Source organism: Haplochromis burtoni, unplaced genomic scaffold (genome assembly GCF_018398535.1).
Source record: "Haplochromis burtoni strain Fernald_Lab_line unplaced genomic scaffold, NCSU_Asbu1 Contig_51, whole genome shotgun sequence".
NCBI classification, from domain to species: Eukaryota; Metazoa; Chordata; class Actinopteri; order Cichliformes; family Cichlidae; genus Haplochromis; species Haplochromis burtoni.
In genome coordinates this window covers 2203008-2222794 of record NW_024582412.1, presented here as the reverse complement: position 1 = coordinate 2222794, position 19787 = coordinate 2203008, and the positions used below count along the sequence as shown (strand labels likewise).

The 19787-nt window shown below is 38.7% G+C and overlaps 1 protein-coding gene across 2 annotated transcripts in view; it reads right to left on the bottom strand.

Annotated features, from left to right (window-relative positions):
• LOC102294825 (ras-related protein Rab-27B) overlaps positions 1 to 19787 on the bottom strand; it is a 92464-nt gene that overhangs the window by 31019 nt on the left and 41658 nt on the right. Inside the window, exon 1 of one of the 2 annotated variants that reach the window (XM_005921667.2) lies at positions 7024 to 7722. The exons of the other annotated variant lie outside the window; for it this stretch is intronic. The gene's annotated coding sequence lies outside the window, so the exon portion shown is untranslated. Of the gene's footprint in view, positions 1 to 7023; positions 7723 to 19787 lie in introns of those variants that run through there. 2 annotated transcript variants of the gene reach the window in all.

The following is a 19787-nucleotide window of genomic DNA, read 5'->3' as shown; positions in this document are numbered from 1 at the left end:
TCCAAGCCGGGGCTCGAACTGGCAACCTTCCGATTACAAGGCGAACTCCAAACTCTTGAGCCACGATCGAGCTAAAAACGCACATGTCGCTTTAATTTATTACTTACCACTATGTCATACATTGTCATTGGCAATAAACTTTTCTAGACATTACGCAGCCAGACTGCAACCCAAATGTTTACTCAGTCAAATCAAACATTAACCTGACAACAGTTACACAAAAGCAGCTCTCATTCCATCAGTTGCTACTTACAGCATCTGGTCATAGTGAGCAGAGTAAAATCATCAGCTTCACTTTCAAACTCATCTCTCTCTTCACCACAACAGACCAGTTCCCTCGCGCATGAAGTAGCACCTGAGATACCAGAACTCCTGCTCTTGGCGACTCCTGACCAACCCAGCGGTGGCATGCCACACATTCTGACCACCAACCATGTCCTCACACTTGGAGATGCTAATTCTCATCCAAGCTGAGACACTCTGCTATACCCCCACCCCAGTGTAAGCTGCAGGTCATTGCTCAGTGGAGGCAACAGAACCATATCATCTGCAAAAAACAGAGATCCCAAGATCACCAAATCCTACACGTCACACCCCTTTGCTGCACCTACAAATTCTGTCCATAACAATTATAAAGAGAATCAGTGACAAATGGCACCCACAGCTGGTGGGTGAATCCAACACCCACCAAGAATCCAACGGGATTTATCCCCAGCAATGCTCTCACTACAGCTTTACAGCAGCCAACTTGCCTACACCAACAGACCTGATATGATACTGTTAGCATAACTAGCCTAAAACATTAATCACAGTATGGGTATAAACATTAATGTTAATTGTAGCACCAATGAGAGCAAGTGATCAATGACAGCAAAGGGTAACAATGTTATTTACAGTAAATGTTGTATTCAACAAATTAATGATTGCAACTAGGGCTGCCACGATTAGTCGACTAGTCACGATTATGTTGACTATTAAAATCGTCGATGACTAATTTAATAGTCGACGCATCGTTTGAAGCTTTGTAAGATCACAAAGGACGCAGAAATGAGTAGTAGGATTTAAGATAATAATGGACTGAAACAGAAGATGGCAGCACTGCGTGTACAAGGATGCCAGCTGCCGTTAAACCCCGAAGAAGAAGAAGCTGTGTCCCAGAATTCATAGCACAGCCCAGCGCATAGGGATGGGTATTGATAAGATTTTCACGATTCCGATTCCATTTTCGATTCTGTTTAACGATTCGATTCTTTATTGATTCTCTTATCAATTCTTTTTAAAAAAGGAGAACACTAAGGTCGATTAGCTTAGAACTTTGTTTTATATCTTCTCTTTGAACAAGATAGAAATTTAGGAGTAACATGGCCTTACAAACCCAACAGTGACATCTTAAGAGATCCAGCCTATGGCTCTTCAATGTGGTGTCACAGGGACCCCGGGGAAAAAAAATTGTAAATGTAAAATAATAAAATAAATATTCTTCTGTAGCAATAACAAAGCATAACATAAATTATTCTGTAGCAATTACACAAGAATATCCAGTAATGTCCCTGCCTACAATTAAACACATTCACTTACCGAAAATCGGGGGCATCTGCTGTGGCAAATGGGTGCAAGCCTTCGACCACAAACTTAGTCACTGCTCGGTAACATTAGACTCTGTCTGTCTCTCTCATCATGGTCACCTAAACGCACAGTAATGGCAGTAATGGCAGATAAGGCAGATCGCGCTAACATAATATGCACTGTTAGTTGATTATTTACCTGCCGCATTAACGGGAGAGGACGTGCAAACGTTACCGCTGCTGCTGGGTTGAGATTCACGAGTCCGGAGCGGAATTAAAAACACGACATTCATTTAAGGTCATCGCGTGTTTTGTGAGCAAATGCTTTTGCATATTCGTAGTGTTTCCTCCCTTAAATGAAATATCTACTTTGCAAGTATTGCAAGTTGCCCTGTTGTCATCCGTTCTCGTAAAGTATAACCAAACTTTTGAGCGTTTGAGCCGCCATGTTTCCTGCCAGGTAAATGACGCTCCGCAACGTGGTGACGTCATTCGGGGCGACTGGAATCGATAAGGGAATCGTTTGCAAAAATGGCAAACAATTCCAAGGAATTGAAACAGTGGGAACCGGTTCTCAACAAGAACCGGTTTTCGATACCCATCCCTACCAGCGCAGTTGCCAACAATGGCGGCAGCTAGTTAGTTTTAATATTACTCTTATTATTCTTTCTGGGTCACAAAATAAACGTTTAACATATTTTCAGGCGAGAATGTAGCTGTGTAAACCTCAAATATCTGCTCAGTTTATCAAGACGCCACATATTTTCAAAAGCGCTCCGACGTTTTCGGAGACGTCTGTTACCCACAGCTCGATAGCTAGCCGGGGGCAAGCTCACTAGAGCCCGTGAGAACACCGGACTCCCGGCAAATCGTTTTCAAACCCACCGCCGTCTTTCGCTACTCAGGTTAAACATATATAAGTCACTTAGATAACTTAAAAATGTTATTGTTTGGCTTTTTTTAGTATTTTATTTGTTCCTGAGTAAATCGGTTTGGCTGAGATTAAAGTTATAGTTTTTACACAGCTGAATAAACGTCAAGCAGACAGCTGATTATCAGAAGTGTGAGATGCTCGAGAATATACTCCGGTGTCCTGTTATATTTTAGATAGCAAGGAGTTTATTAAACTTCACCGAAACAATCTGCAAATTTCATTAAAATTTAATAAACTACCATCTTGTCTTTATTTTTAGTTAGCACAAACACTTCAAGCTGTAAGCTAATGATAGTTATATAAGAGCAGATGCTGCTGGTGCAATAAGCTGTACATCGTATGTCCAATGGATGCATGATCTGATTAGTCGAGTAATCGCAAAAATAATCGGCGACTAGTCAACTATCAAAATAATCGTTTGTGGCAGCCCTAATTGCAACACTGTAATTTATGCAGGCAATGACCCTGAACTGGGACTGACAATGGCATAACAACATAGGTCTGTGCTCTCTGAGTTGTGGCTAACTAAGAACAGTACATTTCCATTCAAGCCGTCCTGATACATTAACCATCAAGGATCTGGAACTCGCAGAGCTAAAACACTAGATAAACTTGAATGCTACAAAATCCAATCCCTGAGGAGCCCCACCATCCTCCAATCTACTTCACTCAGCTTTGAAACAATCAGACACTGGTCCATTTTTCTCTGTATAACTAACTGTGTTTGACTTCTTTATCATTTTCCTTAAAACTCTGGCCTCCTTCATTGCTTATTGAGTTGACAGTCACGTGATTAGTCAGCTGATTGGATGTGTGGTTCTGCCATAAGCGAGAGTAGCAAAGGAGAGTAACAAACAAACAAACAAAAAAAAAGCCCACAGCATCATTATCAGATGGAGTGTCTGCCCCACACTCCAGGGTCCTAAAGCCAAGTGATTTGGTAATTACACAGCATTTATTAGCTCATCTTACATTTCACTAAGTAACTACTTTTCACATTTAAATGTTCTAACATCATATTTATGCAAAGCAATAGCGGGTAGAACAAGCAAATACTGTTTGTTTTTTTTAAATATAGGGAAAGTGCAGTAAATAGCAGACAATACCTGAACTCTGCAGATCTAATCAGCATACACTGTCTGCAAAATCCTATTAACACTTTAATTCAATCAAGATCTTCTGGTCTGTAGGTCCTCAATCTAATTTAGGTACTTTGTGACCTTTTCTTGTTCCATTTGCTTAAATTTAAGTGTCATTTTTTCTCATGATGAATATGATGAAATAGGGAAAAGTATCTTCTATAAGCTTATTGTGCAAGTTTTGTTTTTAAGCCTGATTGATGATTTTACAAGCCTTAAGCAAGTAATTATACAGACAACATACAAAAACATAAAACTGCCTTTTAAAGGTTAACAGTTGACTATTTAAAAAAAGATAACAAATTAACTATTATTAAATGTTATTAAGTCAATATTTTGATTTCTTTTCAACTGTGTTTCTCACATGGGAATACAAAATAAAAGACAAATTCATATTCGTGTTTACTTCCAAAGTGTCAGTAAAGCCCGGAAAGTAAAGCTATAAAAGCAACAAAATTAATTTTTCTGATGTGGTTTTCTTTCAGTTCCTCAAGGTTCGGCAGAGAGCAATGTTTTAATAATGACTAAAAGAGTTCAAGGTTTCATGGGCCTTTTTATGTTTTTTTTAAAACTGCTTCTTTCTTTTCACAGAAACCAGAGTCAAATATTGACTTTAGTATCGCCTCCAATATAAATCACAAAAGAGGAAATGCCTGTCACATACGAGTAGGAGGAAGCAGCATTTATTACCAACAATTTCAGTCACATCAAGTGAACTCTGCAAATTATTACAACATATTGCAGGCTTCAAATGACACCATTCCCCCTCTGCAGTCAAACCAGTTCTGAGATAATACTGTTTAAACACAGCAAATGTGCTTTAGTCCTACGCAGTGGAAGAGGCTTTCTGTCACACACATATACACACTTCACACAAATCATCAAAAAAAATAATAATTCAGTGACACCAACATGTGGGTTCTGGATGGTAATTAAATACATCAAAGACACCTAACCTTCCCTGCGAACAATTCCTGTCAAAAATATTCAATGTTTTTTATTATTATTATTATTATTATTATTATTATTATTATTATTATTATTATTATTATTATTATTATTATTATTATTATTATTATTTTAACAGCAAATTAATTTCTCGTGATATCAGTTAAATACAAATTTACTTAAGGATACAGCTGCTCTTTTTTTAAATACTGTATATTTATATAAGGGGGGGAAAAACAAAACCAGCCATCTGCCCATCTCTTGACACTCCAAAAGCCTCGCTCTCATACCTAATCCCACGGCTTCCTACTGAAATGAAGGTGAAGAATACAAATGTAAGCCTCAAGAATTTATTTTTTTCCCCCTCCCACTGAAAACAGTGGTTGGAGACAGCAGCCTTAACAAAATGATTTTTATTGTGACCACGTGCAATCAACTTGCAATTTTTTTCCTTTGAAATAGAAGATCGGGGCCAGTTTGCAACCATTGACAGTCAGATGCCGTCTTCAAAGAAAAGCTTTGGTGCATCAAGACGGTGAAAAAAAACAAAAACAACCAAGCAAACAAACAGCAATAAGACAAAATCATTCTGCCATCTCATCTCCATACAGAAATTCAAATAACTACCTACATTCAGAGTCCAGCCAAAACTGTGTATATTTAAAACAGAAATTCTTCCATAAATTGTGACATACAGTAGTTGCTGCATGAAGTCAACTCAACTGCAAATTGGCATTGGTGCTCTGGAACCTTTTATATAGGAATATAACCAGAATACAACCAGCTGGCGGCCAGCTGAGTCGAGTGCACTACTGTAAAGAGTCTTTTCACACACGAGTTGCAAACCTTTGCGAATCTGTCATTGCGGTTACAGTCGGTCTGAGCTGGACTGCAACTGTTTAAAGACAGAATCACTCCCAACAAGTGACCTGTGCAATTGACCAGAGGTTAAGGGTATTTGCACACAGCCTTGGGGAAACAAACTGGTTGTCCCAGCTGCTTTCAATTGGTCACTGAATGTAAAAATTGCCTAGCAGCCATTGAGTTTTCCTAGGTGTAAAAGAGATGTCACCCAGTTTTAACCTGGTGGTGACTGAATCATAACCACCGAGTGAACGGGAAAGCGCAAAAGGAAGTAAAAATAAAGTACAAAAGCAGGACAAAAATCGCAAGCTTCCATGGACAACCTCAATAAAAACGCTGATAAACATACGACTATTTTCTGTTGATGACCAATATCGCCACATCTTCCAAAGGGCACCTTGAATAGCCTGGCAATGCAATATCCTGCAATGCTACTGCATTTCCTGAGAAAAAAGGCAGTATGTTTCTGGATATAAAATTTAAGGTTTGCACAGGTATCATAATTGGTATTATTGTAATTACAAATAATTTGTAATTTAAAAAAAAAAAATGTCTACAGTTGAGAAGTTTGTAAAAGCACATCAACATAATTAAGCCGGAAGATCCTCTCAAACACATTCTAAAATAATGACAAAGGACTGTTTAACAAAGAGATTCATATCAAAATCTTATACACCGTTTTAGCCTGTTGATTAAAGACCTTATGTTATACACTAAATGCATAAATTGAAGATTTGGAAACTAAAAACTTAGCAGAGGATTGGAATTCAGCCTGTACTAAAGCTCATACCCAGATAAGTGTATATAATTGGTCAATACTGGTGAACATATGTAACTCTAGCAAATTCACTATACATACATACTGAATCCACAGATGACTGAGGAAGACTGGGTCAGTATTTATGGCATTAAGATTAAAACATTTGTGAAGCTGTCAGAATGACTTTTGAGGAAATGTTACACACTGGATAGGCAAATGATCTCAAACCTTCCACTAAGAAATTACATATACAGAGAAAAAAGAAAAATCATTTGAAAAAGTCTAAAAGCCCCTTAACTTCTGGAGCTTACCACAAGTCAATAAGCAGGATCAGTTTGTTCTCATACTAGCTCTTTTATTTTCTTTATGCTTTTTGATCTTTTTCTTTCACAATTAACTTAAAGTTCTCCAAAAAAAAAAAAGTTATAAATAACAGACAAGTGGGAGTCAAACTGGTGGTTTTTTCTGATATAGACACTGAAGTCAGTCTTTAATAAACCAGCCTAATACTTGCCTTCAGAGCATCACCACTGTCATGAGACTGAGAATGTGAGAAAATTCAGAGCCCGGATAATGAGCAGCCTGGATGATGTAGCCGAGCGCAACAACATGCTAACACAATTCAACTTGTAGAAAAGGGTGTGATCGCATTCCACAGATGCAGCGACTACATTTCCTTGTTCAAAACTGACTTTTTTTAAAATACATTTTTCCTTTCTGCACACAAACCCTGCAGCCTATCACATGCCCACAAAAAGCCAGACAGCTGCTCCAAAATGTTGCCAAACTTCTGTGAAAGTCACAACTGCTTACCTCTCAGCAGCTCCTCAGCTGATTCAATGGTGTAAGATCCTGAGGGGAGATACAAGGAGTTCAGAGCAGCTGAACAGCAGCCCTGCATTTACAACCACTGACTTACTGGCTGGCTGGCTGGCTGGCTGGCTAGGAGGCTGGATCACTGGATGACCTGGTGAATGACTGTAATACAGCTGCAGGCAGCAGAGCAGAAAGCCACTCCCTTCACTAAGCAGCTGACTGGCTGCAGGGACATAGGGAGTAGTTTATTGGTTCTGTCTTAATGTGTTTAGTGTTAAATTGCAGACCAGATTTCTGCTTCTGTAACTGATGGACCAACTAACTAAACCACCTGACAGAGAGACCAACCGAATGAATGACTTACAGAAACTGACAAAAATCTCCCAACTGTAAATGTAAGCCTGATCAACTGACTGGTTTCCTGCTGAGAATCTGGTGCAGTTTTTGAACTTTCCCTTGTTTTTCTTGCTACTTTCTGTGCCTCAGACTCTCCCAGTTTCTCTGTGTAATGAGAGGGTGGGGCTAAATAAGATAGCTCAGGAGACAGACGGAAACACACACACACACACACACACACACACCTTATCAGATTAAGTCTATTTTATTTAAGCAGTCTGAATCGAAACAACTGCAATCCCTGGGCACTTTCCATTGTAAGATAAACGACTGCATGTATCGTTATTATGGAAAAGAACAAGAGCAGAGCAGCCTCAGGTCAGGGAAACCCTGGTGTGTGTGTGTGTGTGTGTGGGGGGGGGGGGGGGGGGGGGTTACTGTGGCAAAGCAGGAAGCAGGTAAAAGTACATACAAACTATACTGGAATGGAGGAAATGCATTCTTTATTTTCTCTCTCCTCTTTAAAACTCACCCAACACCTGAATGAAACAACATTCTCCACTTTGCATGAGAGACAGCAGCTTCTGAATAGATGTGGACTTCCTCATTTCTCTGAGTCCCAGTCACACAGGCTTAGGGATCTCTCAGCAACCATGAGAGAAGCAGATGGAAAACGCATACAGAAACATTGGATACAACCTGGTCTTACACTGTGCATTCTTTTTCCTATCTAGGAACACAACCAATGCATCACAGTAGCTTCCTCCATTTCCTCCTTGTAATTGTGAACACTTACATTTTAACATGACAAACTGATTCTATTAATATCAAGCTATAAATGTTGGTCTGAACCTTTTCTGGCATTCCACTGACCTCAGAGCTTGGCTGCTTTCTAAAAAAGGATAAAAGGATTTGTTCTCTCTAAGGAAGATGGTCATTCATCCATCCCCAGCGATACAACGCAATGACTTTTTTGGGTGCTGCATGTCCATGGATAAAGCCTTGTCATTTCTTTGTGTGCACCTTATTTTATGACTCAAAGAAAAAAAAAAAAAAAAAAAAGCTCTCAAAATAAACAAGGATTATTTTTGAACTGTTAATCAAGCACAACTGACCCACTTTAATTTTACTGCCATCACAAACATTACCAAAAAAAAAAACAAAAACAAAAAAAACCAACAAAAAAACAAAAAACAAAACAAAACAAAAAAAAACCTGTACACTAACAGATGCAGAAAATTATAAAAGATCCGTGGACCAGGGCACAAAAACCCTTCTGCTTAACAACCTTTTGGTTTCCAGTTTGCGTGGGAAATACCTTCATTCACATTTTACCCTTCATCATCCAAATGTTCATATAGAAAAACAGACCATCAAGAAAAGAAACAGAACTATAAGAGACATGTTTTTCTAAATTTTCATTAAAAATAAAATAAATGAAATACAATTCAGTCAATAACAGCATCACAACTGTAAGAAAGAAATTAACAGCAGGATCTTCAGCCGAATCCACTGAAGCTTTGATGTACAGAAAGTGTGGATAACTGAGTAACCTTCTTAAAATTCCCTTTTTAGAATAAAAACAGCAATATGCTGTCATTTGTACCTTCTCTGCACCTGATGACAAACTTTAAACATTTTTGACCAAAGAGACTGAGCGATAAAGGCTGAACAGAGAAAATGTGATCTTCTTGGCTCTGAGCTGGTCTAGTGTTTTCTTGTGTCCAGACCCTGAGGAGTCATGCAGCTCATGTTGGTGACCTTTAGGCGACATTAAAGGCCAGCTACCCACAACACTGACAGTTACCATGACAAAACAAGATCTATCATAGACTCTGGGAGGGAACACAGAGCGTGGGACAGTGCTGTGTTGCATTAAACCATTAAACTCTGGTTTTAATGTTCCACTTGTTATACAGGGTGGCCCATTTAATAGATACACCGTAATAACATGGGAATGGTTGGTGATATTAAAGTCCTGTTTGTGGCACATTAGCATATGTGAGGGGGCAAACTCCTCAAGATGGGTGGTGACCATGGTGGCCATTTAGAAGTCGGCCATCTTGGATACAACTTTTGTTTTTTCAATAGGAAGAGGGCCATGTGACACATCAAACTTATTGGTAATGTCACAAGAAAAACAATGGTGTGCTTGGTTTCAACGTAACTTTATTCTTTCATGAGTTATTTACAAGTTTCTCTTTGTTCACAGCCATTGACATGTCGAAGAGGTTAACACGTGAGGAGCGGATCGAAATTGTGTTGATATCTGGTGAACGCAGTAACCGGGTCATTGCAGCAGATTTCAATGCAAGACACCCTACGAGACCACCCATCTCCCATGCTACAGTTAGCAAACTGCTTGCTAAGTTTCGTGAAACTGGTTCAGTGTTGGATTTGCCAAAATGTGGACGCAAGAAAACTGTCACTAATGAAGAAACATCAGTGGCTGTCTAGCTTCATTCAGCAAGAGCCCACAGCGTAGCAAGAACCCACAGCGTAGCACTCGCCGCATGTCACTACTCACAAATGGTACCCTTACAAACTCCAGCGAGGATGACCCAGATCGGCGCACAGAATTTGCAGAATGGGCAAAACAAAAATTGGAACAGGACCCTCAGTTCACGCAGAAGATTTTGTTCAGTGATGAGGCAAACTTTTATGTGAATGGTGAAGTTAACAAACAAAACCACCACTATTGGTCTGACACTAACCCACATTGGATGGATCCCTCCAAGACTGTTGGAACAACAAAAGTGATGGTTTGGTGTGGTATATGGGGTACAACGATAGTGGGTCCATTCTTCATCAATGGAAACCTCAAGGCCACTGGATATTTGAAATTGCTACATGATGATGTGTTTCCCTCTTTATGCACTGAAGCTGGCACGTTCCCTGAGTTTTTCCAGCAAGATGGTGCACCACCACATTATGGGTGCCAGGTCCGAGCATTCCTAGATGAACAGTTTCCTGGAAAGTGGATTGGTCGTCGTGGGCCAGTTGAATGGCCCCCAAGGTCTCCCGATCTGACCCCCTTAGACTTTTATCTTTGGGGTCATCTGAAGGCAATTGTCTATGGTGTGAAGATACGAGATGTGCAGCACCTGAAACTACGGATACTGGATGCCTGTGCTGGCATTTCTCCTGCGGTGTTGCTATCAGTGTGTGAAGAGTGGGAGAAGAGGGTTGCATTGACAATCCAACACAATGGGCAGCACATTGAACACATTTTATAAGTGGTCAGAAACTTGTAAATAACTCATGAAAGAATAAAGTTACGTTGAAACCAAGCACACCATTGTTTTTCTTGTGACATTACCAATAAGTTTGATGTGTCACATGGCCCTCTTCCTATTGAAAAAACAAAAGTTGTATCCAAGATGGCCGACTTCTAAATGGCCACCATGGTCACCACCCATCTTAGGAGTTTGCCACCTGGCTTTAATGTCAGACAATATTTTCACGACCGGCCTTTAAGGTGTTGCGGATAAATACAACAAAATAAAATGATACGACCAAGACAAAAACTGTGGTATTTTGTAAATATAATAATAAACAGAATTCACTGTGTAATTGTGTAACTTTATTAGCAGCGTCCTCCTGAAATGCACCAACAACATTGAGAGTAACATCCTCCTCTCTGCCCCTTAATGCTCTCTGGTCCTATGGTAACGTGTAAATATTTCTTTCAAAATAAGACACACAACTACAACACGGGAAAAGACCCAGGGAAACCGAGTTAATGATATTTAACTATTGGTTAGACCATACACACACACACACACACACACACACACACACACACACACACACACACACACAAAAAAAAAAAAGACAAACAACAACAACCCTATTGCCATACACAAACATTCAGGGGTGTTCAGAAGGGATGCTCATTTGCAAAGGTGGCACAATTTTCGTTTTACATCTATTGTTCAACTAAGCCTAGAATACATGATGGTTATTCAGCATCAAAATATTTGCTGGGCATTTACACACTTTTGGTTTGCAGGCTGACTCATCTTTGTCTCATCTGCCCACAATACTTCAAGAAGTTTCTTTTTTTTGACAAATTACACCAAGGACAGTCTACTGTTATTGTGAAATTCTGTGCTTCACTTTCATAGTAAACTAATTCATCTCCACAACAACTGAGCAGACTCCATCTACAGAGGAAGGCCATGACTTCTGGCAAAAAGCTTCAGAGACCCAGCAAGCATCTACAGCGATGCAGATGCTGTACCGCTGTGTTTTGATAAAAACAGAGCTTAGTGTGAAGCATTTCCAGCATCTTCTATTCTAAACTGTCAGTAGTGACTAAAAGAGGGTTGCACATACAAGATGCTACATATCTCAGAATGCTTTAGTGTCTCCCTGGAAGTCCAAGGAGAGGGGGTTCCACACATCTCTGTGTGCCCCATGAAAATGGTGAAAATGATGCACAGATGAATGCATGGATGGATTTTGTATTATTTAATATAAAAGGTAGATGCTGCCTCCCCCCTCCCCTCCAACTGGCAGAACAATGGCCTTATTATCAATAGCCTGCTTTGCATAAAAGCATTTTTTTTTTTCATATTTCATGCTGATATGAGTGCTGTATGAACAGTGACTAACAATTACATTACAAGGCACTCAAAAAGTAGTCTCACTCATATTGGAAGTCAATATGGCAGAAGTAGCGGGGGTGACATCACTTTATGTCATGTATAGTTCAGCCTTTTTATTCTTCTCCACATGATTTGTTTAATAAGAAAATGCACTGAAGCCGGACTGACACATAAAAGGCCACTGCACCAAACAATAGAGCCACTGAGACAAACTCTCACATCACTGAATCAGACTACTGGAGCACCAGTTTTACTTAATTCTGATTCTAAAGCTCAGAGTCCGATATATTGGTTGAGAGATGCAGAGTCTTTTTAACAGAGCATAATGTGGCAAGAAGATCCTGGGTTTGAATCCAAACTGGGCTAGGGGCTTCTATTCTCTATGAGCCTGTGTGGGTTCTCTACAGATACCCCAGCTTCTTCCCAGGCAATTGGTTATTCTAATTTGGTCGTACGTGTGAATGCGAGTATGGCGGTTTGCCTGTCCCTATGCGTTAGATTGGCGTCAAAGTATAGCCATCTATAGCCAAATATAGCAGTTGTGGTCAGTGCGTTTTACTGGATTTTTAGATCTTTACAATTGAATGTTGTTAGAAATAATGTTCAAAAAGAGACTAATAGAAAAATACTGTAGCATACTATAAATATGTAGAGCAGCTTTTTGTTTATATTTAATGTATAAAATGGATTAATGCCTACAGTATTAAAGAAAAATGCATTTATCAAGAATGATAAATTACTTTACAGAATGCCCTGTGCTACAACAGCTGTTTCTTACAGGTTATGTATACAGCATGTTTTTAAGAATATTGACTCATGGATCAATGTCAGAATTTAACTTTAGCCAAAAACAGCAACAAACGCTCTTACAGAGGATTTTAAAAATTAATTGGATTGTTCCAGATTTAATCTGTGGTATTAAATTCTGTCTACAGACACGATGGGGAAAGATTTCCAATAAACCCATATCCTTCTGCTAAATGTGAAAAGGTCAAACCAGGGAACCAGGTCAAAACCAATCTGCTAAGACTTTGACATGAAGCATAAAAAGGCTTCGAGGACAGCAATTCCCACAATTCCCAGTGGACCAGAAAGTAGCTCTTAAAAATTAATTGTCAATGTACTGGATGGCTCTCAGTGGTACGGAATAATGACACACAGCTTTCACCAAGATGGAAATGGGTTCACAGTACGCATCAAAGCTCACAGAAAAGGCGCACAAACAGCTAGCATCGGTTTAACAGGGTCCACTGGTCACAGAGCAGTAATTACTACTATCAATTCTGACAACAGAACGGTGAGGATAATGTGAGTCTGTGTGCATGTGTGTAACTATATTCCATAAACGTCTGGCACAGAACAGACACAAATTGCCGCTGTCTCAAATATTACTGCAACCTACAGCAGAAACCTTCATCTGTCCAATCGAATCTACCTCAAACATCTCTTTGGTGCAGCAGACCCTCTTTATGTCTCCAACCAAAACCAAAGTTTGACTCTGCCCTCACATTTTAATGAGGAAATATAAAATATGCTCGTCCAACAGCAGGTTTTTAGTTTTTTTTTTTTTGTTTTTTTTTAAAAAAGGATTTTGAGCCCGTTTGTAGAAACAGCATGTGTAGAGCCTCTGGGTGGGGAGCTTCCCTGTAAAACAGATGACTGAAAACTCGGATGGTGTTGCTAGGAGACATGATGTCAACCTAGAACATGTCATAGGTCTACACTACAATACTGAAACAAGAAAAGCCACCCCTCTCCAAGTTCCACCTATGTGATTAGTTGCATATGTTTATGATTTAAGGAAATTTTCTCATTATATGACAGCAAGGCTTAAAGGAACATTTTTACCAGTGCACAAATGTCCCAATTTAATTTTCATGACATGGACATAAAGGTAAAAAGAACTCACAATATCAATAATTACTGAAAATGTGACATAAAAATATATTTTATATTAATGTAAAATTGTAACAAGGTGAATATTAAAAAAAAATAGCTGTATGAGCTAATATCTGATATCTAGCTAGTTAACCCTTTAAGACCTACCATAGAACCAAGTCCGCCAGAGCTTATATTATATTTTTACATGCTGTGGAGCCATTTTTGGGAGCATTTCAAGTTGCTATACATCAATACAACCATTATAGCCCAAACTTTAATAATATGCATGCATTAGGTGCATAGTAATTACATAAATTGCAAAAAAGTGCAATAATCTACAAAAAAATTGAAAATTGTTTTTGCTTTTTTAACATATATTTCTAGTTAGAGAAATTTAAGAGGCTCATCCCTCAAAACTGTAAATACAAAAAAGTTGCACAAACTAGTTTTCCACTACAGGAAATTTATTTTGAGTGTCTTCATAGTTTTATTTTTGAAATACACCAATTTTTATATACTGCAGGAAAAACGAAAATAAATATTATAGTGCAAATTTGCAAAATAACAGCATCAAAATAAACTATTTCCAGCAGTGCAATATGAGTCCTAAGCATCCCAGAAACGACACAGAAAGTCATAAACTCAAACATAACTTTTTAAAACACAAGTATAGGCTCATAAGGCCCCGATCATAAAAAACTACATTTCCGCAAAATGACGTCACTTCCGGTTTCGGGCAGGTCATGCGGTCATGTGATAGTTCGCGCTGATGGACATAGGAAGTGTTACAAACAGCTGATCGGATCGGCGAAGCGTGTTTCTGGAATATCATGTTGTTGTTGCTGCAAGTGATTTTTATGCAGTTTTTGCAAAGCTATATGTGGAAGGAAACTGTAACCTAGGACAAGCTGATGGCATAAGATGTAAGTACAACTCCTCCAGTTTCATATGCAAAAAAAATGATTGTGCTAGCTTATGTGGTTGCAGAGCTACCGGGATTTAAAAATAGTTACGCAAAACAGAGCGTGCCCGTTCCGATCGGCTGTAAAGGGTTAAAGATGTTACACCACAAATAATATAGGATTGTCATATATAAACTATTAAGTCAACTTTATTAATAAAAAAATGCATATATCCATTTATTAATATTAACAAGGCTTTTAGTGACAAACATTTAAGAAGGTCATCTTTACTATGGAACCAGCTTCCAGTTTGGATTCGGGAGACAGACACTATCTCTACTTTTAAGATTAGGCTTAAAACTTTCCTTTTTGTTAAAGCATATAGTTAGGGCTGGACCAGGTGACCAGGACCAGTTCTGCTGCAATAGGTGTAGGCTGCTGGGGGATTCCCATGATGCACTGAGTATTTCCTTTTCAGTCACCTTTCTCACTCACTATGTGTTAATAGACCTCTCTGCATTGAATCACACTTGTTATTAATCTCCGTCTCTCTTCCACAGCATGTCTGTTATCCTGTCTTCCTTCTCTCACCCCAACTGGTCGCAGCAGATGGCCGCCTCACCATGAGACTGCTTCTGCTGGAGGTTTTTTCTATTTAAAAGGGTTTTGTTTTGTTTTTTTTAAATTTCCCACTGTTGCAAGGGTGCTTATTCATAGGTCGTCGTATGATTGTTGGGTTTTTCTCTGTATGTATTATTGTAGAGTCTACTTTACAATATAAAGCACCTTGAGGCGACTGTTGTTGTGATTTGGCAATGTATAAATAAAATTGAATTGAATTGAATATTACTATACTGAAATCTATGTTGACCAACTGGTAAGTAGACGGAAAGGGGAAAACAATGGGTCAGTCATGCAGTCTCTATTACAGTCACATTAAAACACTGCAGGGATGTCCTCTCCTATTTAAAGATGTGAACCCAGGAACAGACACTCAACAAAACACAACAACCAAGTCATTATTACAAACTGAACCAATCTGACAGCTTGCGGGCGAAGGGTGACCTGTTAAAAACACAAATTTTGCCCTCTTGCTAAAAAAACAGAAAACAAAAAAAACAAAATGGCAAAGTTAGTAGTGTAACCTGTTAGTAGTACAACTTATTGGATATGTGTAGACACTTGTGATATGCTCTTGGGGTTCTGCCATGCTAGCGGGTTGGTTCTAGGTAGGACAATGTTGGTTTGCAAGTTCTCTCTACTTTAAGTCAGACTAACAGCCCTTTGAATGATTGCAATCTTACATGAGATGTTTTACATGAGACCAATATGCCAAGTCTGAACACAACACTTTCTCCCGAACTATGCACAACAGGCATTATTTGTTTAGACACGCTGGTAGAACTCATACGGTTGTTTTGCCAGCACAAAGGACACCATTGTAACGTGACTGCTAAACATCTTGACGTAATGTCAGGCTCTTGCAGAGTCAGCAGAAATAGCAATCACTAATGTAACGAGAATACCTTGCTCGTTCTTACATTAATGCTGCAGTGAACTGCCAATAAATTAATGGAAAGGTTTAGTTTAACGGTTTTCTGTGATGATAACATCAGCAATCAATGGTCCATTTACACTTTTTTATCAATTCAAACTCTTCATATTAACAGTGTTTTGCAGAGTTTCATTCCAAAACAAGACAAAAGCCATTTTGATGGATCCAAAGGTTCCCCAGTTAAATAGATAATACACGTGCACACTGAGAATTCAATAAAAAGACCAGATATCTAAATCATTAAATATTCTGCATATGCCAGTCATAATCCTGACAAAACTATGTAAGGTTTATCAAAGTTTTTAATGAAAAAAACCCCCAAAAAAACAAAACTATAAATACGAAAATAAAGTTTGTGTTAAAGAAAGATGAATGGAAAAATAAACTATTTTAATTGTATGCTTTTTAGATGTGACATTTTATTAATCTGTGTGACTCTAGCTCAGAATATAAGAAGCAGCTAACAGTCAGTCATGTTATTTGGTAATTTTATCAAACTGAGATGGCAGCACATGTACATCACAAGGCTTAGAGTCTGACCAGATGTGGTTGTTGAATTTAATCTAATCTAAAATAATCCAATTAGAGCTGGGCGATAGAACGATAACGATATGTATCGCGATATAACTTTTACTCGATAGAGAAATTAAGCTATCGCGATAGACCTCGCCGCTCTTGTCCTCTTAAAAAAAAAGTCAGCCAATCCAAATTAAGTAGCGCAGAGCCGAACCAATCACAGCCGCAGCGTCACGTCGCGTGACTTGTTACGTACAGCACAAGTGCCAAGCCGCACGTGTGTTTGTTTGGGAGCAAGCGGATGGAGCCAGCGCGTAATGGAGGAAATGAGTGTGCCGACTAGAAAAATCAACCGAGCGTGACCGAAGAGAAAACAGATGATGGTTCCAATGCCGGAGAGATTGTCGAACGGAAGAGCCATAGAAGTTCCGTAGTGTGAAGGTATTTCGGCTATTTCAAGTCTGACAAAAAACAGAGTAGCGTGCACTGTAAATTGTGCCGAAAGCAAGTCTGGAAATACAATAAACTGGTGCATGCGTCACACTGTGCGCCACGTTATTGTTTCGGTGAAATGAATTTCTACAATACTGTTAATTCTACTCTCTGCAGTGTTTAAATGCTTACATATACACACAGTTACTGTCCTCCACACATACGACTCGGTTCTGCTTCTATGCCCCAGCTTTGTTTACTTTTTCCCACCGAGGCTTCTAGACTTCTGATTGGCCAACATTTCTGCACAGGTTAGGAATCTAGCGCCACCTGCTGCTTTGGCATGTTCATAGCAGCGTTTTCCTTCATTTCTCCTTTATGTGTGGACGGGATTATTTTTTAAAACGAAAACGGAAAATCTCCGTTTTCAAAAATACCCGTGTACGTGTGGACGTAGCCTCAGTCTCTGACTGGAAGCGCTAATTCGTCATTCGGCTTTTGTCAGACTAAAGTAACTGTTAAAACTGTTTGAAAAGCTAGCTATACAACAAGGAGAGATTGAGAATTTCCTTTTAGTTCTCAGTTTATTTGATATTGACAAAAGTTAGTCAGTTTTGTCTGTTCTTCTGTAAAACAAACTAAGATTTATTTTTAGAATTAATATTTTGTTTCTAAGTGGAATTGACAATTTAGTCTGTTTCGTTTGTTCTATTTTGAAACTTAAACGCTTTAGCGGCTGCCTTTTGTGTAGTTTGCAATATTTGCCTTTATTTATCTGAAAAAGTCTCATGTTCCTTAAGTACATCTACCCTGTTGAACTTATTATGGGAAATAAATATTTAAATCAAAAACAAGCTGCTGATTATTTCACATTTTACTTGTGAGCAACGGCACATTTAAATCTTACAAATATAGTTATTTGGCTTATATCGTGATAGATATCGTTATCGCCTGAAATGAAAAAAACATATCGTGATATGAAAAAATCTCATATCGCCCAGCTCTAAATCCAATGTTACAAATGTCAAACTATAGGCTCCCATTGGTTGGGCATAGTCTCTGTAAATGGGCTGTAGATGATCAGGGCAAATATAGATTTGATTTCAGGTGAACTGATTTTTAAAGGGAACAAAAACAAGTGATGCGTAATGTTATTATGCTAACCTTTATTTCACTTAAATTCACCACAAATTCTTAATCATTAATGGCATGAGATTGATAATAATAGCAAATAGCATCATATTGGGTGCAAACCTTTTTTGGCTTTGAGGGTGGAGCTGGAGAGAAAAAGCTTGAGAAGCGCGGTGTCAGCCACTGTTTGACATCACAACAAACTGGAAACTGACTGTATACAACAGATGTCTTTTTCTGGATGTCAAAGTTGAAGGCAGAGCAAATTTGTCTTAAACCTTCATTCCTTCTAATGGCCAGCAGGTGGAAACTCATCTGAAGTCAGGTAGTAAAAGTCTGACTTTAATACCTCAATAACACCTTGCTGATGATTTTTAGGTCAAAATAGCTAAAGTATTATTTTCTAGTCATCTAGTGGTTATCCTAAAATCATGATAAACCATCTCAAGTTTATGAGGCAAGAGGGCACTGACAGGTGTCTGAGTTTTCCGATTTATACTCTGCAGTGTCTCCACAGACTAAAGCAGGGATTTTAATGAGCCACTCACACCAGCAAATTTTCTTCCCACATTCTCCCACTGTTTGAATGGCATGCTCCCCCGAGGAGGCTTTGAGGTTGTAGAGGGGCTATTTAACAGACTTCTTACCCGTCACTTCAAACATGATTTGATTTTAGGAGAACGAGCACTGCTTCTGGTTGTGAAAAGTTGTGTCAGTGTGTAAGTGCCTTAAAACTTAAAGTTAAAGAGAAGTCAGATTCTATAGAAGTGTATAAGAAAATTAGCCTAATACTCACTCCATCGATTAACTCTACGAATACTTTGCTGGTAAGTTTGTCTCAAATGCTAGTCTTACATCTTATTAAATACAGCATGAGCTCCTTTTGTAAATTATGGTTCCATTGAGAGTGAAACAGACAAGACAGCAGATATGATTATTGGCAGGGTTACCTTGTAAATGACTGTCACTCAGTTTCTCAGTCCAATCAATCCTTTGACTTGTCAGGTTTACAACGACCAAAATACTCAATTCAAAAGGTCCAAAAGGAAACATTCACAAACCAGCGTGAAACATCAGTTTGTAAACCCATCTTCTTTTCTATATGTTTGCTTTTTTACATATTTATTAAGCAGCAACCACAAGTCACTAGAGAAAAATGAGTATTCTGTGTCTGGTTGCAGGAGGTTGCTTGCTGTCAAGTAGGTGATCTTGGTTACAAAAATTTGCGCAATGCAAACCAGAAACAGTTTGTGTCTTAGCACTGAAACCAAAGAATTTTAAAACATTACTTTAAAGCTGATTAGGTTGCAGTATTCCATGTTGCATTTGGCTTGATGTTTATGATTGGCTAGAATCTAAGGTGTATCACAGCTCAGGGAAAAAAAAAAAAAAAAAAAA